This window comes from Carcharhinus amblyrhynchos, chromosome 19 (assembly GCF_965287045.1).
Source record: "Carcharhinus amblyrhynchos chromosome 19, sCarAmb.v2.hapA, whole genome shotgun sequence".
NCBI classification, from domain to species: Eukaryota; Metazoa; Chordata; class Chondrichthyes; order Carcharhiniformes; family Carcharhinidae; genus Carcharhinus; species Carcharhinus amblyrhynchos.
The window spans coordinates 50,450,406-50,467,731 of record NC_137342.1 but is presented as its reverse complement, the minus strand read 5'-3'; the positions used below and the strand labels follow the sequence as shown (position 1 = coordinate 50,467,731).

Genomic DNA, 17,326 nt, shown 5'->3' with positions numbered 1-17,326 from the left:
AGAGATTTTTCATTGGGTTCATAATCCATAGGGTTTTAGCTTTGATTCTCAACTTACTCTGTATACTACAGTTTACAATCGTCTTCAGGTTTAATGAAAGAAAGACTTGTATTTCTATAGCACCCTTCAGGATATCACAAAGCCAATGAGTTACTTTTGAACCATAGTGATTGTTGAAACTGTAAAGTGCCAGCGGGGGCAGCAGAGCCATTGCGCGACTTGCCCGAGTTCACCCAACAGCAGAGTAATTCTGCTCAGCCTGGCTCGGGAATCTCCACAAACATGGTAGGTATCCACCTCCGGGAAGTCATGAGAATTATTTCAGGGACATTGAGACCAACACAGCTTGAGTGGCTTCCTGTGCTAACACATGTTGAGCCTTCTGATGTCCAGAGGGAGAACATCCTACTCGCAGAATACTTCCAGCTGACAGCTAACAAAGCACACTCACTGACACTTGTCCGAAATCCTGTAGACCCTCTTACAACACATTTCACATCCCACCTTTCAATAACTGGTTGATTGAAAATACCCCCATCTGCACCCCGGTGACTGACCCCAGTCCCAGATTTCAACCTTCAGCAGGAACTCTGGACAACTGTCAGCCACGTGATGACGGCTCAGGGAAGATGTGGACACTTGCCCCACAAGTGGGACAGGAGGCAGAGCTCAAATTGTGACTGCGGCCATTCAAATTAGACCCATTGCCCACAAACTGAACTCTTGCCCTTCGAGATCCATTCCTGAGCTACATCGAATGATAACTGCCATGCAAATAAAAAATCTTGTATTTTAAGTTTAGTACATTTTAATGGTCTGTTAATGTTGCTATAGCTCCAGGAGAATTTTCCCTCATTGCATTAACAATGCCTCCACTTTTACATTTCTCTGACAAGATTACAGAGATGAGGAAGCATCTTGCATGAAAGATAAGAAATTTCTTGAGCGCTCCAGCCTGGGCCCAGACTGAGCAGAATTGTCTGATTCCCAAGAGCCGAGACTGATTCTGATCAAATTGCCCCTGATTGATTGCAGCATTTGGAACGCTTTTTCAAACCTTTATTTGAATGCGTCTGTTTCCGTGCACAATGCCTGATGAGGATCAGGGCCCAAGGGAAGAGACCAACCGGGGAACTGGCCATTTCAAACACACGCAAAACGAGCTTTGATAAGAGCAACTCGAAAAGAGACAATTTGGAACCAGGCAAGCAAGTAAAATGATGGATTGCAAATGAACTGAAGAGAAAAGTACAGTTATTTCTAGGGATTTTTCATTTAAATGACACCACTATATTCTATCCTGAATGTTTATTTCAGAATGAAATCAGCTAATTCCAAAGGCGAGCAGCAGCATGACTGATAACCCGGGAAGTCATTAATTCTGATAGACGGACAATGGATTTATACTCAACCTTTCTGGCAGGCCAACACGAGCTTTTAAATTATTGCAACAAATTTGCAATCATATTATAAGGTAGCCTCCAAATAGGTTTTCTACTCTGACATTTTCAGCCTTTTGCACAAAGTTGCCAGAACCAAATTTCAAAAAGTCATCTAATTGTCGGAAATAATTAGCTTCAGGATGTTTCTGCTATAAAATAATAATGCACATTAATGTCCAGTTTCATAAGTGAGATGTATAGTAGATTGAACATCAACAGAGTAAAAGTAAAAATAATCCTGCTTTCAAGAAAGCAGTTTGCTGCTTTTCCACAAGCAGTCACTTACAGAGGAAGCGTACAGTTAGGTTACATTTCATAATTACCAATGTCCTAATTCTTAATGCAATAATTGAATCCCGCAGCATAGCTTCATGAACCAGAGATTGTATTGTGTTGTGGCTCAGGTTTTATGAAACCAGTCTGAATCATAAGTTTTGCACCTTGAATTTTGTCAGGGATAAGCATGAGATGTTTCACATTAGGTATGATTCAAATGACCCACTAGGGAGCTTTTATCAAACAAAGTTTATTTAAGAATATAGTTAACATGTATTGAAAGGAAATTAGTGAGAATTTTTATCAATTACAAACAAAAGCAAAATAATCATGATAACATATAACCCTTAACAAATATACCTAAGATGATTAATCAAACCAAAACCTTCCATAGACAAAGCCCTTTAAACAAGTTCAACACAGCAAAGATTAAATTTCACATGATACTGGAATTGAGTGCTTTGGTTGGAGAATTGAAAAACTCTTAGTCTTGTAAGTTCTAGTAGTCCTCTTGACACACCCAGAATAGTTTGAAGTCAGAAAAGCTTCCCAGAACCCCAGAGAGAGACTCTGGTCAAACCACCAATAGCAGATTTTCTACTCCCCAAAGGCAAGACCTTGTTTTCAGATAACCAGCAGAATTTCCAAATAAGACAGGGAGAGAGAGAGAAACACTCCTTTCATAAGAACATATGAAATAGGAGCAGGAGTAGGCCATCTAGCCCTTCGAGCCTGCCCCGCCATTCAATAAGATCATGGCTGATCCGAAGTGGATCAGTTCCACTTTCCCGCTTTCTCCCCATAACCCTTAATTCCCTTGTCTGTGAGAAATCTATCTACCCGTGACTTAAATATATTCAACGAGGTAGCCTCCACCACTTCAATGGACAGAGAATTCCAGAGATTCACCACCCTTTGAGTGAAGAAGTTCCTCCTCAACTCCGTTCTAAACTGCCCCCCCCCCCTTATTTTGAGGCTGTGCCCTCTAGTTCTGTTTTCCTTTCTAAGTAGAAAGAATCTCTCTACCTCTATCCTATCTAGCCCCTTCATTGTCTTGTAAGTTTCTACAAGATTCCTTCTAAAAACTAACCCCTGCAGCTCAAAACTGAAAATGAAAGGGCTCCTGTCACCTGACCTGCAATCATTCTTCCTTCTAACAATGCAGAATCATAAATATCCCAGTAAAAATAAACAAACCCCCCGTTTAAGTAGCAATAAAGGAATATCTCCAGACAAGTCGGCAACAAGTGACATCAGCTGAGTCTATGAGAGCACGATTTAAAAAAAACCTTCTTAAAGATACAGTAACGTCACACTTGCATATATGATGAACATTCTGTGTCAATACTTTGGGTGTGCAACCCTGTTCTATCTCTGCATCAAATAATCCACATGTTTTTGTTTCATTAAATATTGGTTAATCTTGCTGTAACATCATATTTGACTAATTAGGTCAGTGCATTCCTCAGTTCTTGTTTGCGCATTGCTCAAGTGGTTTGTGTTAATAGTTTCTTAACATGCCTGCTGATGTGGATCCATGTTTATAAAATGTGTTGTTATGAAAACTAAGGGGAAAACCATTTATGTCAGAGTTGTGTACAGCAAGGCTGGTGGGAAGGATACAGAAAGATCCCTGAAGTTGAAGAGTGGAGATGAGAATGGGGTTATCAGCAGCACAACAAGCTGGAAAATTGAACTATATATATAAAAAACACTGACACTGGAAGAGGAGTGACATTTATCAAAAAACACCTACAAATCAGTTCTGTCCTTGGCCAACCTTCTATCCATGCTCCAATAATTCCTTTTAATACCACGTGTCTTCATTATCTTCAATGAAACACATATGTGGCACCTTTACAAAATTTAAGTTTAAAGTTTATTTATTAGTGTCACAAGTAGGCTTACATTCACACTGCAATGAAGTTACTGTGAAAATCCCCTAGTTGGCTCACTTCGGCGCCTGTTCAGGTACACTGAGGGGAAATTTAGCATGGCCAATGCACCTAACGAGTACATCTTTCAGACTGTGGGCGGAAACCAGAGCACCTGGAGGAAACCCATGCAGACACGGGGAGAATGCGCAAATTCCACACCAACAGACTCAAGCCGAGAATCAAACCTGGGTCCCTGGTGCTGTGAAGCAACAGTGCTAACTATGGTGCCACTTCTGCAACTTTCATTAAATTTCCTTTATTAATATATATGTCCTTAATTAGCTCTTGCTAAATTTAGAGGATCTTACTGTCTTTAATTAAGGTCACAAAAGAATAAATCTCAAATGTGAGAAATCTGGAATAAAACTCAAAGATTCTGGAAGCAGCTAACAGCTCAGCCAACCCCTGTGGGGAGAAAAGAGGGTCGACCTCATATTTGAGTGGTAGTCTTGTCTGAATATATCTTATGAACAAAGCTCTGAAATTCTACCTGATCTGCTGATTGTTTCCAGCATTTGTGTTTTTCTAAATTTAATCCACATCTATCCATGTTTATCATGGAGACAGTCAAAGTTTAGCCACTCCCAATATTAGACTGACAGGTTATAGTTTATTCCCTTCCACCTTCTAGAACCGAGATGTTACCTTTGCAACACCCCAACCTTCTGCATCTTCTGTTTCAGCTCCATGGGTGTTTTGAAATATCATGGATTAGAGTTTTTATTAACTCTTCTGTAATGTTTCAGCAGCCTGGACCATTAAATATTTCAAGCAACTTCTAAGTTTAAATTTATTTATTATTGTCGCAAGTAGATTTACATTAACACTGTCATGAAGTTACTGTGAAAATCCCCCAGTCACCACACTCGGCGCCTGCTCGGGTACACTTAGGGACAACTTAGCATGGCCAACGCATCTAACCAGCACGTCTTTCGATCTGTGGCAGGAAACCAGAGCACCCAGAGGAAACCCACACAGACACGGGGAGAATGTGCAAACTCAACACAGACATTGACCCAAGCCAGGAATTGAACCTGGGTCCCTGGTGCTGTGAGACAGCAGTACTAACCACTGTGCCACTACACTGCCCTAGGTGCAGGGGTAAAGGGATAGAGTACAGACCCAAGAAAGTGCACCCATCACAGTTGGAGCACTGCGGGAGATATTAGTTGTCCAACCTTATATCCAGGGGAGCCAGAATGGGAGCAGTTACACAACAACTTTAGTGGGTTGGAACAGAAGTTAGTGACAAAAAGGACAATAAAATGCTTGCAAAATGTCTGCTGAATTGCAAATAAATTTTAGGATGGTTAAGTGTGAGCTCGTGCATTTTGTTAGGAGGAAAATTACTTCTAATCCCTTGACAATTAGAATCTGAATGGGGGGATGAGAAGCAGAGAGATCTAGGAGTAGAGATACATGGATGAATACAAGTAGCAGCGCAAGTTCATAAGACCATGTCTTTAAGTAAAAGCCAACTAACCTCTGAGGGTTATTTTTGGAGGAGAGTTGTAAAGCAGGGCAGACATCTGAAATTGCCTATGTTCCATTAACTTTCAGTAACCTTTACCATTCATCTGTCAGATTGCTCTCATTTTCCTTCCTTTGTTTTTTCATTCCATTCTCATTCTGTGAACACTGAGGAAGATGTCCTGGATTATCTCTGCTATCCTCTCATCTTCTGTAGAATTTTGTTAAGAATCTTTTAATTACCTTTCTTTCTCTTTTCAATGTGTTTCGAACATTCTTTACTATTCCTCTTTTTACTCCCTGTCTACTTTCTTCATGGCCCCCTATCCTTCTGAAGTTTTGAAGTTTATTTATTTATTATTGTCACAAGTAGGTTTACATTAACGCAGCAATGAAGTGAAAATCCTTGGTTGCTTCCCTCTAATCTATAGACTCCACGTGAACTTCTTTAGAGTTTTTAGCCCTAAGTTTATCAAATATCTCTTTCTGTGTCCATTTGAATAAATAACTTCTCTATTCCTCCGGGTGCTCCAATTTCCTCCCAGAGTCTGAAAGATGTGCTAGTTAGAGGTGCATTGGCCGTGCTAAATTATCCCTCAGTGTACCCGAACTGGTGCCAGAGTGTGGAGACTAGGGGATTTTCAAAGTAACTTCATTGCAGTGTTAATGTAAGCCTACTTGTGACACTAATAAATAACTTTTAAACAGAAGAGCCTTTTCTGCTCCTGTTGGTCATGGGGAAATGTCTGGTCTATATCCTGTTCATCTGTTTGAAAGTTTTCCATTGTTTGTCCAAAAATTATCTTGCAGCTTTCCTGGGCTATTTCCCTTTTTTATCTCACTAATGTTTATTTTATTTACAGTCAAGTAGCTTTTTATCATCGCCTGTTTCCTTTCGTGTTTCATTTTGCATTGAATCTAATTCTGTTACGGCTGTGGTTCCCTCGTTGTTCCCCACCCTTACACAGAGAGGTCTCCCTTCATCCAGAAACATCGTTGCTGTATCTCTTAATGATTTTTGAATTTGAAATATCTACCGTCTGGATATACAGTTAATAGTAATTATGATCAGGATAGCAATATGGTAAATGGCAGATGGAATATAATATGATTAAATGTGGAGTTATCCACTTTGAAAGAAAGGCAGAGTATTTTTTAAATGGCAAGGTAATATCGCCACAATCCCAGATGGCCAGCTTTCCCTTTTGAGGGGGAGAGCTGGACTGGTGGTGATTTAACCTGAGGGTCACCACACCTCAGATGAGGAGCAAGGTTGGGAAAGCTGGGCCTTCATGAATAACCTCAGCTGGTACAGGAATCGAACGTGTGCTCTTGGCATCGCTCTGCATCACTAACCAGCCCATCCAGCCAACTAAGCTAACCAAATTCCCAACTTAAAAGGTGAAAGGCTGGGCAATGCTGATGTCCAAAGAAATCTGGATGTCCTTGTTCATGAGTCACTGGTAAGTGCAGCAAGCAATTAGGAAGGCAAATGGTCTGTTGGCCTTCATTGCAAGGGGATTGGACCACAGGAGTAAAATATCTTGCTGCAATTGTGTACAACCTTGGTGAGACCTCACCAGGAGTTCTGTGGAGAGTTTTGGCCTCCTTATCAAAGCAAGGATTTACTGTCATTGAGGGAATGTAACACCTAATCCCTGGGATGATGGGACTGTTTTACAAGGAGAGATTGAGAAAACTGGGTCTGAGTTTTGTCGAATGAGAGTTGATCTCATTGTTTCCTGAGAAATTGAGAACACAGGGACACAGGGCGGGATTTTCCAGCCTCTCTCCCCGCAAGACAGGAAAATCCTGCCCAAGGTCAACAGACCTAGCATGGATCCGCCCCCACCTGCTACAATTCCCATGGTGGGCAAGGCAGGAAAACTCCGCCCACAGTCTCAGAATAAAGGGTCAGCATTTAGGACCAAACTGAGAAGTCAGTTCTTCGCTCCGAGGATTGTAAATCTTTGGAATTCTCTACCCCAGAGCACTGTGGATGCTCAGCTGTTAAGAATGTTCACAACTGAGATTGAAGATTTTTAGACGTGAAGGAATCAAGGAATATTAGGAGAGTGGAGATGAGGTAAAAGATCAGCCATGTTCATATTGAATGATGGAATAAGCTTAAAGGGCCAAATGACTGACTGCAGCTCCTATTTCTTACAGTCTCGTGTAAGGTACATTACACCAGTCTACAGAGCCAGAGAAAATCGAGTTGCCACAATGTTGGTTAAATTTAATGCCAGCTTGGCTCTTTTTCGCAGCATTAATAAGGTGATATTTTTTGAAGTTTCCAGGTAGAGTAAAGTTGCGCTGGTGTGAGATTTCCTGTCTGTGACCTTTTGCTAAGGTAACTTCCATCACAGCAACTCCATGCATAATTTACATAGCCTGGCTTGCATTCATGCAATGCTGAAATACACTTGTAATATTCTCAAAACCTTGAAGATATCATCTTTGTGCTGGGTGCATTATTGACAAATTATGATACTAAATATTTAATATTAAATTAGAATTCTTTCCAAAAGCCTGGTACAACAACACTGTCAATGTGCTTTTTCACTTGCGCATCGAAGAAACTTTTGTTATGATAACATTTTTGCTCGTAAGTATTTGTCGCATCATCGGTATGTGTAAATGGATATAGCAGACGGTTTCAGGATCAGGTTTCTGGTAGCTGGTCACAACATTGATGTGAGTTAGATCAAAGCTCGTACTGTAGAATTAAACCCCCCATAAAAAGAACAAAGTTATATTTTAAGCTTTTGTACAGCTGTGATGAACACAGCTTCATTTGCTTGACAGCTGTTTGGAAAGTTCGAGCTTATGGAGACTGAAACAGCACCTTGGTGTTTGAGGAGGAAGAGAGGGGCAGATTGGAACATTTGCAAATGGTTTGATCCAAACATTTCAAACATCTCGTAATGTCTATGTTTGTATGTGTGTAAGAGTTTGGTAATATTATAATTGCCAAAAACATACCGGTGTTTTGAGCTTTGAATTATTTGTTCCAAAATTTACATCGTATTTTCTGTCTTATAGCTTTGGTGCTACAACAAGTGACTTCTGCAGGGCTAAGATTCAATAGAAACATAGAATATAGGAGCAGGAGGAGGTCATCTAGCCCTTTGAGCCTGCTCTGTCATTCAGCATGATCATGGCTGATTGTCCAACTCAACAGCCTAATCCTGCTTTCTCCCCACAACCTTTGATCCCATTCGCCCCAAACGCCATATCTCGCTGCCTCTTGAATATGTTGTGGAGATGCCGGCACTGGATTTGGTTAGGCACAGTAAGAAGTCTTACAACACCAGGTTTATTTGGTAGCATGAACTTACGGAGAACTGCCCCTTCATCAGGGGAGTGCAGATGGAGGGATGAAGGAGCAGTGCTCTGAAAGTTCGTGCTATCAAATAAACCTGTTGGACTTTAACCTGGTGTTGTGAGACTTCTTACTGTGCCTCTTGAATACATTCAATGCTTTGGCATCAGCTTCCTGTGGTAATGAATTCCATAGGCTCACCTTTCTGTATTTGTTGTGAATGCTACTACCAGCAAGTTCACTCTCCGTTTCCATGCACATTGGTGACCTGCTGCTTGGGGAAAGGAGTTTGTGGCTAAAAATGAAAATCTGAACTATCTACAGATGACTTTAGGCAAATCTTCTATGTGCCATTCTGAGCAAACACTGCAGGTGGACCCAAACTTTTCCATCAGTGCATTTGAGCTCCACGTTCAGCCATTTGGAGTAAACAACTCAAAATATGCAACTGCTGAAGAATGCCAGATGGATAAAGATGATCCCAGTCATTGTTGGTGCTGTTCTTGCTGGCCTCCTGCAGATTGTATTAATTGCTTATCTGATTGGAAGGAAGAGGAGCCATGCTGGATATCAAACCATCTAACCTCACGTAGATTTAGCTATTCCACCTCTGGAACTAATTCTTTTTCAAAGAAATGCACACTCATTGTCTCTGGAATCTAGGGCATGGACCTCAGTTAAAGGGAGTTGAAAGAAAAAGGTTTACTGACAAATGGAATCCTCTGCCTGACAACTCACTTCTAACATTGTACGTTTTTAAGCCATAAATATCTCCTCATGTCTGTCCTAAATGGTTGACCCCGAATCCTCAGACTGTGCGTCCTGATAGTATATCCCTCGAGAGACATTGCTTTGTGGTTGACCAGGAACAGTGAGGCTGGAATTTTCCACAGTGAGCGGGGCTTGCTAGCTTTGTGAAAATGGTGGTGGCGGGGGCCCAGATCCAGAAGCCCCATTCCTGGACACAGCCCCACCATTTCCACAGCAGGTGGGAAATAGGAGTAGGCTCTAATGGGCACAGCTGTAGCTCATGGAGACAGCTGCACATATTAAAGTGCAGCTGGCTCAGTGAGATTTGATTTTTGGCTGGTTGTATGCCTAAAGCATGAGTACAGCTCCTTAGGCCAGGTGGGAGAAGATCTAAAGGAGAGACAGGAAACCCTTTTTGGAGAAGTAGGCTACCTTTCTCGATGGCCTGGGTCACCTTAGGGAGAGACAAGGTGCCTTTTGGGATTGTTAGAAGTGCATAAAAAAGAGCATTTAGCTCATTGAAATTGTCAAAGGATTCTTCACAGTATCAGTCAAGGAATTTAAATCCATTGTCCTTTATGTTAAAAAAAAGTCTGCAGTGTTGTAAATAAATTAGTTCTTGCTATTTCACTCTGTCATGAGGGATGCTGGTTAAGTTGGCATGGTAGGTGTAAGAGATATTGGACAGTGCTTGTGGAGGTATGGGTGGGCAATAAATTGGAACGGGAGGGGGCTGTGAGTGGTGGGTGGAAGTTAGCATGGATATGAAGGACCACAGGACTGTTGTCTCCCTTGACAAGTCATTTTCTCACCAAGATGGATGGCATTAACTTCTGTTTTGGTCCATTACTAATTTAGCTGTAACATTCCCATCTGTACTTGTTAATTTGATGGCTAGAACCTGAGTCCCTGCTGTTTACTCTAATTGAGGTGGCTCAGGTCACAATTTTCAAATCTGTACAGCTTGGCTGCAAAGAGGAATATTGTACGTTATAGCTGACTGTTTATTGTTACGAAAGATGATCCAGCTTGTTCCTTTAAACCAACATTTGACAAATCAAAACCTGGATCGTGAAAATAGAGCAACAGGCGCAGGGTGAGTCCCCGCAGGAAAGGGAAGATTGTCCACCTTAACACTCAAGAATGGCACTGTCCTTAACTAGGGTTGACAATCTTTGTGGGATTCGAGATTCCTGAGATTTAGAAGGCCATCGATATTGAGAACACGAAATGGATGGAGCAAAAAAATGATCTTTAGTCCGTGCTGCCAGTTCCTCCCGCTGACCCGGTATAATCCAGCCACTGGACACTATCCAGTCCATTCAATTGCGATGCAGATACTTTCGGGTCAATAATAACTATAACGCAAAACTCCTTGTTAATCCAACATTGCATTTCAACCATGATGGGTGGGATTTTCCAGCTTCGCTCATCCCGAAACCATAAAATCCCACCTGAGGTCAACGGATCTTTCCATTCTCGCCCCTCGCCTGCTCTGATTCCCATGGTGGGCAGGGTGGTAAAATTCCAACCAAAGTACTTCTTTCCAGACAGAGTTGTAGCAATAACCAAATATGGGTCACTTCAGTAGCAGGTGAAAAAGAGACGGTGTGTGTTCCTTATAGGTGAATAAACAAGTATGCTGGATACGGTCTTTCTGGCCCGCTGCACTGGGCGATTGGTGCAGCAAGCTGGGAAGGTAGTGTGTGAGACTGAGCGTTATCCTCCCAGCCCTGTTTTGCCAGCGAGATTGGCTTTACACCCAGAAAGGGTACACTTTGCATGACATTAATTGGGCCTCCTGGAATCTGCCCCCCTCGCTGGCGAGAGGTTTCGCTGATGAGAATCACTCATGGTCCCTACAAAAGGAGATCAGGTGTGACGGACACGCCAGAGATTGGAGGCCATTGAAGCCCACGAGGCATGGCCAGTTAGTGCCCATCAGGCATTGACATCCTGGCACTGCCCACCAGGCACCATAACTGTGCCAGGGCAGTGTCAAGGGGACGGGGTCTGAGTGGGAGTGGGACCTGAGTTGGAGTGGGGTCTCATGGGGATATGAAAGGGGGAGTGATTGGCAGACAGGGTGATTGGCAAAGGGGAGGAAGTGTGTGGGAGGGAGGCTGTGGAGAGGTTTATGCTGGGAGAGCACCCATTAGGAGATTGTCATGTTGCTATGGGGGGTTATACTGCCACCAATGATGGGGAAAGTGATGTCTGCGGAGCAGGCGATCCCCCAGAGCACTGGGAGATGGGGTGCCTGGGCAATGGCACCCAAGCACTCTGCATACAGCTCCCCCAGCAAGCTTTCTGGCTCCTATATATTCTACAGAGTTATACGGAGTGACACAGTAAGAAAGTGCAAGCCAAAACAGAATTGTACATTGAATTATACAGTATTTTCAACTGAACAGGTCATTCAGTTCAACTGTTCCATGTTAGCGTCTATGCTCCACACAAACCTCTACCCACCCCTTCACCCACCCTATTATCATGTTCTCCTACCCATGGTGCAGGTCAGGCTTGATTTGTTGGTTTCTCTTTCCTATCACTTTCATCTGTCCTTGTATTCCTTTCCCCCTCATGTTTATCTAGCCCTTGAGTGCATCTACATTATTCACCGCGCCTACTCCCTGCGGTAGTGAGATTCTAACCACTCCCTGTGTAATGATGTTGCTGCTGTAGGCACCGTTAGATTTATTAGTGACTATCTTGTATTTATCGTGCCTAGCTTAGTTCCCTACCACATATAGAAATCACATCTTTTGTTTAAAACTTTTCCTTTAGATAAAACCAGACATACAGCTGCAGTTCCTCTGGATTGATGAGTGGGGAGGGACAAATGCCTTTTCTTATTCATGTGTATCTTACTGTCTCGTAAATAGAAGAGAGACTGCCACCAATCCCTGTTTACAATGCAGCACAGGTGCTTAAATACAGCTCTGACGTAGGATAAATGTGCAGGTTCCCCTGGTTCTGGCTTTTTTCCAAATAAGGACTGAAACTCCTAAGTTAATGCAGCGCTTTAATAATTAGCCAGAAGATCTTGGGTTAACAAATGATCTTGGGTAATAAAACACATGCTGAACACCCAGTTTGGGAAAAGCCACATAACCTTACAAACATCTTGAGAAGACAGTCAGCCATGGGAGCAGAACATTCTTTTGGAGTATGAATATAATGAGGAAGGGTTTTGAGAAACCTTTCACTGAGGCTGCCGGATATACAAAGTGGTAGCCCATGAACCCTAACCCATGGTTCAAGGTAAGCTATAATGATGCTGTTTGCAAGAAAACCACGCTGTGTTACAATTAGATTTTCTATCAGCTGGCTAACACTGGGAAAACACACAAAGCTACTAGCACAAACAGATGGCCTCTCCGTTTTGCATTTAATTAATTCAAATAGCAAGTTATATTTTGTGATAATCTGGGTATTTTTGCTTCTTTGAACTAACCAGTTAACAATTGTTCGCACACATCGGGTTGTTGACTGTTAATCCTGCAATCTAGCCTCGTGTACTTGGATTTTATCCATAATGGTAAATTTTCAAGTTTGTTGAAGTTTTGACATAGTAACAATATAGGTGTTTATTCAATGTCAGAATTTGGCCGCTGCTTAGCATTGTAACATGAGTAGAAGCTATTCTGATATACTGTCAGCCGTTGCATAGATGCAGTAGCAATTTGAACTGAAATTACTGTCCACAATTTCCCTTCCCCTGTAACAAAACCCTAGAAATCAAAGATATCCTTTTGTAAATGCTGTGTGAAATTATTGAAGAAACGTGATATAATTCCCTTCATCCTTTAATGTACTAACAACAGGAGTGAAAAGGATTATAATCAAGCCCTCAGATTTAGGCACATCAATAGCAAGGTTCAACTTCTAAGAGAGAGGAGGAGAGAAAATAATCAGCAGATGAATCAGTAGAAGGTGCCCTCCAGTCAATTAGTTACCAAGTGACATTGAGAGAGCTCTGGAAAAGCTCAATGATTTTATTCTGGAGTGTGACAAAACTGAGCATTATGATTAGGCCTAAAGCAGCACAGCACTGCTGTCCCACAGCGCCAGCGGCCACTGTTCAATTCTGGCCTCGGATCACCGTCTGTGCAGTGTTTGCACGTTCTCCCCGTATCTGCGTGTGTTTCCTCCGGGTGCTCCAGTTTCCTCCCACAGTCCAAAGATGCGCAGCTTCAATGGATTGGGCATGCTAAATTGTCCCTTGGTGTCCAAAGATGTGCAAGTTAGGTGGATTGGCCATGTTAAATTGACCCATAGTGTCAGAAAGATTAGAAGGGTAAATGTGTGGGGTCATGGAAATAAGGCCTGGGTGGAATTGTGGTCGGTACAGACTTGATGGGCCAAAAGGTCTCCTTCTGCATTGTAGGGATTCTTTGATTCTATAATAAAACCTTATGGAAACAAGGTGAATAAACGGAGTTAAAATACAAACCAGCCATGATTAGGAGTGAAACAGTGGTTAGCACTGTTGCCTCCCAGCATCAGGGACCTAGGTTCAGTTCTGGCCTCAAGTGACTGCGTGGAGTTTGCATGTTCACCCCAAGGCTTTCCTCTGGGTGCTCCGGTTTCCTCTCAAAATGTGCAGGTTAGGTGGATTGGCCATGCTAAACTGACCCTTTGTGCCAGGAGGATTAACAGCGTAAATATGTGGGGTTGCAGGGTTATGGTCTGGGTGGGATGGTGGTGGGTGCAGATTCGATGGGCCAACTGGCCTCCTGCACTGTAAGGATTCTGTGATCTGACTCGATGAGGAGCTAACTAAACTCCTCTTGTTTTTATTAGCCCTGTACCTTACAGTTCTTACACTGATTGCATTTCGATGTATAAATGGCAGGATCTGGTGAGGGAGGGTAGTATAGGTGTATGATTGTGCCATTGAGGTCTGGTTTTCCAGTGTGTAGTACATGTTTATTGACTGTATTTATACTGTACTGTGGAAAGTGACTGATCCATAAAGACTGACATTAGGTATAAAAGTGAGACCATTATGTGAATGTTGCTATCACAAGACAAGCGCTATAGTCCTGTTAGAGTATCGTTAACAAGAGGTTATGTATTGCTGTTCGGGGATGTATAAAATAGGATAGTGTGTAAGAAAGAGAGAGATACATAAAGATAGGAGACAACTTTTCTTAAACGAGAATCCAGCTTCAGACAAGTAATATGTCTGGATTGAAGTAAAGTATACTTCATAAATATATATTTATATTCCTCACAACATTATTATCAACTGTGAACTCAGTAATCTTTGAGATTCAGCAGTAACTTTTCATTTTTCTAATGAATGCCTCTTATCTTTGTCCTGCCAAGTGCAGGAAAATAATTTTGTTGATATCTGGGTGGGACCTAATATCACAGCCTCCAACATCCGCAAGCTATGACTGTGGATATTTTTTATGATTTGTACCCTCGAGCTGGTTGGACTTCAGGGGGCAATAGACAAACCATTCTGAAATTGTCTTATTCAGAAAGACAGGGACTTGCTACTTCTTCTCAATTGAAGTTACCAAACTCTTCAGGAAGAGTAGGGAAGGTGGTAAAAGAGATGGAGGAGCAGCACTGTTAATCAAGGATAGTTTAATGGCTGCTGAAAGGCATTCGAGGGTGCTCTGCTTACTGAAGTAATGTGGGCTGAAGTTAGAAATAGGAAAGGATCAGTCATGTTGTTAGGAACTTTCTATAGGTCCCCAAATAGTAATAGAATGTGGAGGAGGAAATGGCAAAGCAGATTATGGATAGATATGGAGGTCACAGGGTAGTGATCATGGGTGACTTTAACTTTCCAAATATTGATTGGAACCTTTACAGGTTGAATAGTTCGATGGGGCACTTTTTGTACAGTGTGTGTAGGAGGGTTTCCTGACACAATATGTGGATAAGCCAACAAGAGGTGGGGCCACACTGGACTTGGTATTGGGTAATGAACGGGGCCAAGTGTTAGATTTGTTTGCAGGAGAGCACTTTGGAGATAGTGACCACAATTCGGTGTCCTTCATTATTGCAATGGAGAGGGATAGGGTCACACGGCAGGGCAGGGTTTATAATTGGGGCAGGGGTAATTATGACGCAATTAGGCAAGAATTAGGGAGCATAAGATGGGAACAGAAACTGTCAGGGAAAGGCACAAATGAAAAGTGGAGCTTGTTCAAGGAACAAAAACTGTGTGTCCTTGATAGGTATGTCCCTGACAGGCAGAGAGGAAATGGCCAAGTGAGGGAACCATGGCTCACAAAGAAGGTTGAATGTCTTGTCAAGGGGGAAAAAGGAAGCGTATGTAAGGATGAGAAAACAAGATTCAGTTGGGTTGCTTGAGGGTTACAAGTAGTAAGAAATGAGTTTTAAAAAAAGAGCTTAGGAGGGGGCATGAGAAGTCCTTGGTGGGTCGAATCAAGGAAAACCCCCAGGCTTTTCACCCTTATGTGAGAAATAAAAGAATGACCAGGGTGAGGTTGGGGCCAGTCAAGGATAGCAGTGGGAACTTGTGCATGGAGTCAGGTGATATAGGTGAGGCGTTGAGTGAATACTTTTCTTCAGTGTTCACTATGGAGAGGGGGCCATGTTTTTGAGGATGGAAGTGTGATATAGGCTGATAGGATGGAGGAGGTAGATGTTCTGAGGGAAGATGTATTAGCAATTTTGAAAAACGTGAGGGTCGATAAGTCCCCTGGGCCAAATGGGATACATCCTAGGATACTTTGGGAGGCAAGGGATGAGATTGCGGAAGCTTTAGCTTTGATCTTTGGGTCCTCACTGTCCACAGGGATTGTGCCAGAGGACTGGAGAGTGGTGAATGTTGTTCCTCTCCAAGAAAGGATATAGGAATGACCCTGGCAATTATAGGCCAATTAGTCTTACTTCAGTGGTTGGTAAGCTAATGGAAAAGGTCCTGAGGGATAGGATTTGTGGCCATTTGGAAAGATGCAGCTTAATCCGGGATAATCACAGATTTGAGGGGTAAGTCTTGCCTCTCAAATTTGATTGAATTCTTTGAGGAGGTAGCTAAGTGTGTAGATGAAGGTAGAGAAGTTGACATCGTATACATGGATTTTAGTAAGGCGCTTGATAAGGTTCCCCATGGTAGGCTTATGAAGAAAGTAAGGAGGTGTGGGATAGAAGGAACTGGCTATCTCATAGAAGACAGAGGGTGGTGGTGGAGGGAAAATTTTCAGACTGGAGATCAGTTACCAGCGGTGTACCACAGGGATCAGTGCTGGGTCCTCTGCTATTTGTGATTTTTATCAATGACTTGGAAGCGGGGGCTGAAGGGTGGGTTAGTAAATTTGCTGATGACACCAAGGTTGGTGGAGTAATGGATGAAGTGGAGGGCTCTTGCAGGCTGCAATGAGACATTGATAGGATGCAGAGCTGGGCCGAAAAGTGACAGATGGAGCTTAACCCTGATAAGTGCGAGGTGATTCATTTTGGCAAGACAACCTTGAATATGGATTACAGGGTCAACAGCAGGGTTCTGAGGAATGTGGAGAAACAGAGAAATCTTGGGATTCACATCCACGGATCTCTGAAGGTTGCCACTCAAGTGGATAGAGCCATGAATAAGGTTTACACTGTTAGTGTTTATTAACAGGGGGTTTTCAATTAAGAGTCAAGGGGTTATGTTGGAACTGTACAGGACCTTGGTGAGACCACATTTGGAATATTGTGTGCAGTTCTGGTCACCTCAGTATAAGAAGGATGTGGAAGCATTGGAGAGAGTGCAGAGGAGATTTACGGATGCTGCCTGGTTTGGAGGGTAGGTCAATGAGGAAAGGTTGAGGGAGCTGGGGCTTTTCTCTTTAGAGTGGAGGAGGATGAGAGGCAACTTAATAGAGGTTTATAAGATGATGAGGGGGATAGATAGAGTGGACGAGCAGAGACTATTTCCTCTGGTGGCTGTAGCTGTTACTTGGGGGCATAACTATAAGGTTCATGGTGGGATATACAGGAGGGATGTCCGAGGTAGATTCTTTACTCAGTGTTTGGACTGTGGAATGCACTGCCTGCTGTGACGGTGGAGTCGGACACTTTAGGAACTTTCGAGCGGTTATTGGATAGGCACACCAGAATGATAAGGAGTGGGATAGCTTGATCTTGGGTTTGGACAT

The 17,326-nt window shown here is 42.6% G+C and overlaps 1 protein-coding gene across 3 annotated transcripts in view; it reads left to right on the top strand.

The window, feature by feature from the left end:
• Window positions 1-17,326, top strand: part of fam107b (family with sequence similarity 107 member B) — a 130,669-nt gene that overhangs the window by 87,502 nt on the left and 25,841 nt on the right. The window contains exon 1 of one of the 3 annotated variants that reach the window (XM_080207767.1): window positions 7,096-7,211. The exons of the other annotated variants lie outside the window; for them this stretch is intronic. The gene's annotated coding sequence lies outside the window, so the exon portion shown is untranslated. Of the gene's footprint in view, window positions 1-7,095; window positions 7,212-17,326 lie in introns of those variants that run through there. 3 annotated transcript variants of the gene reach the window in all.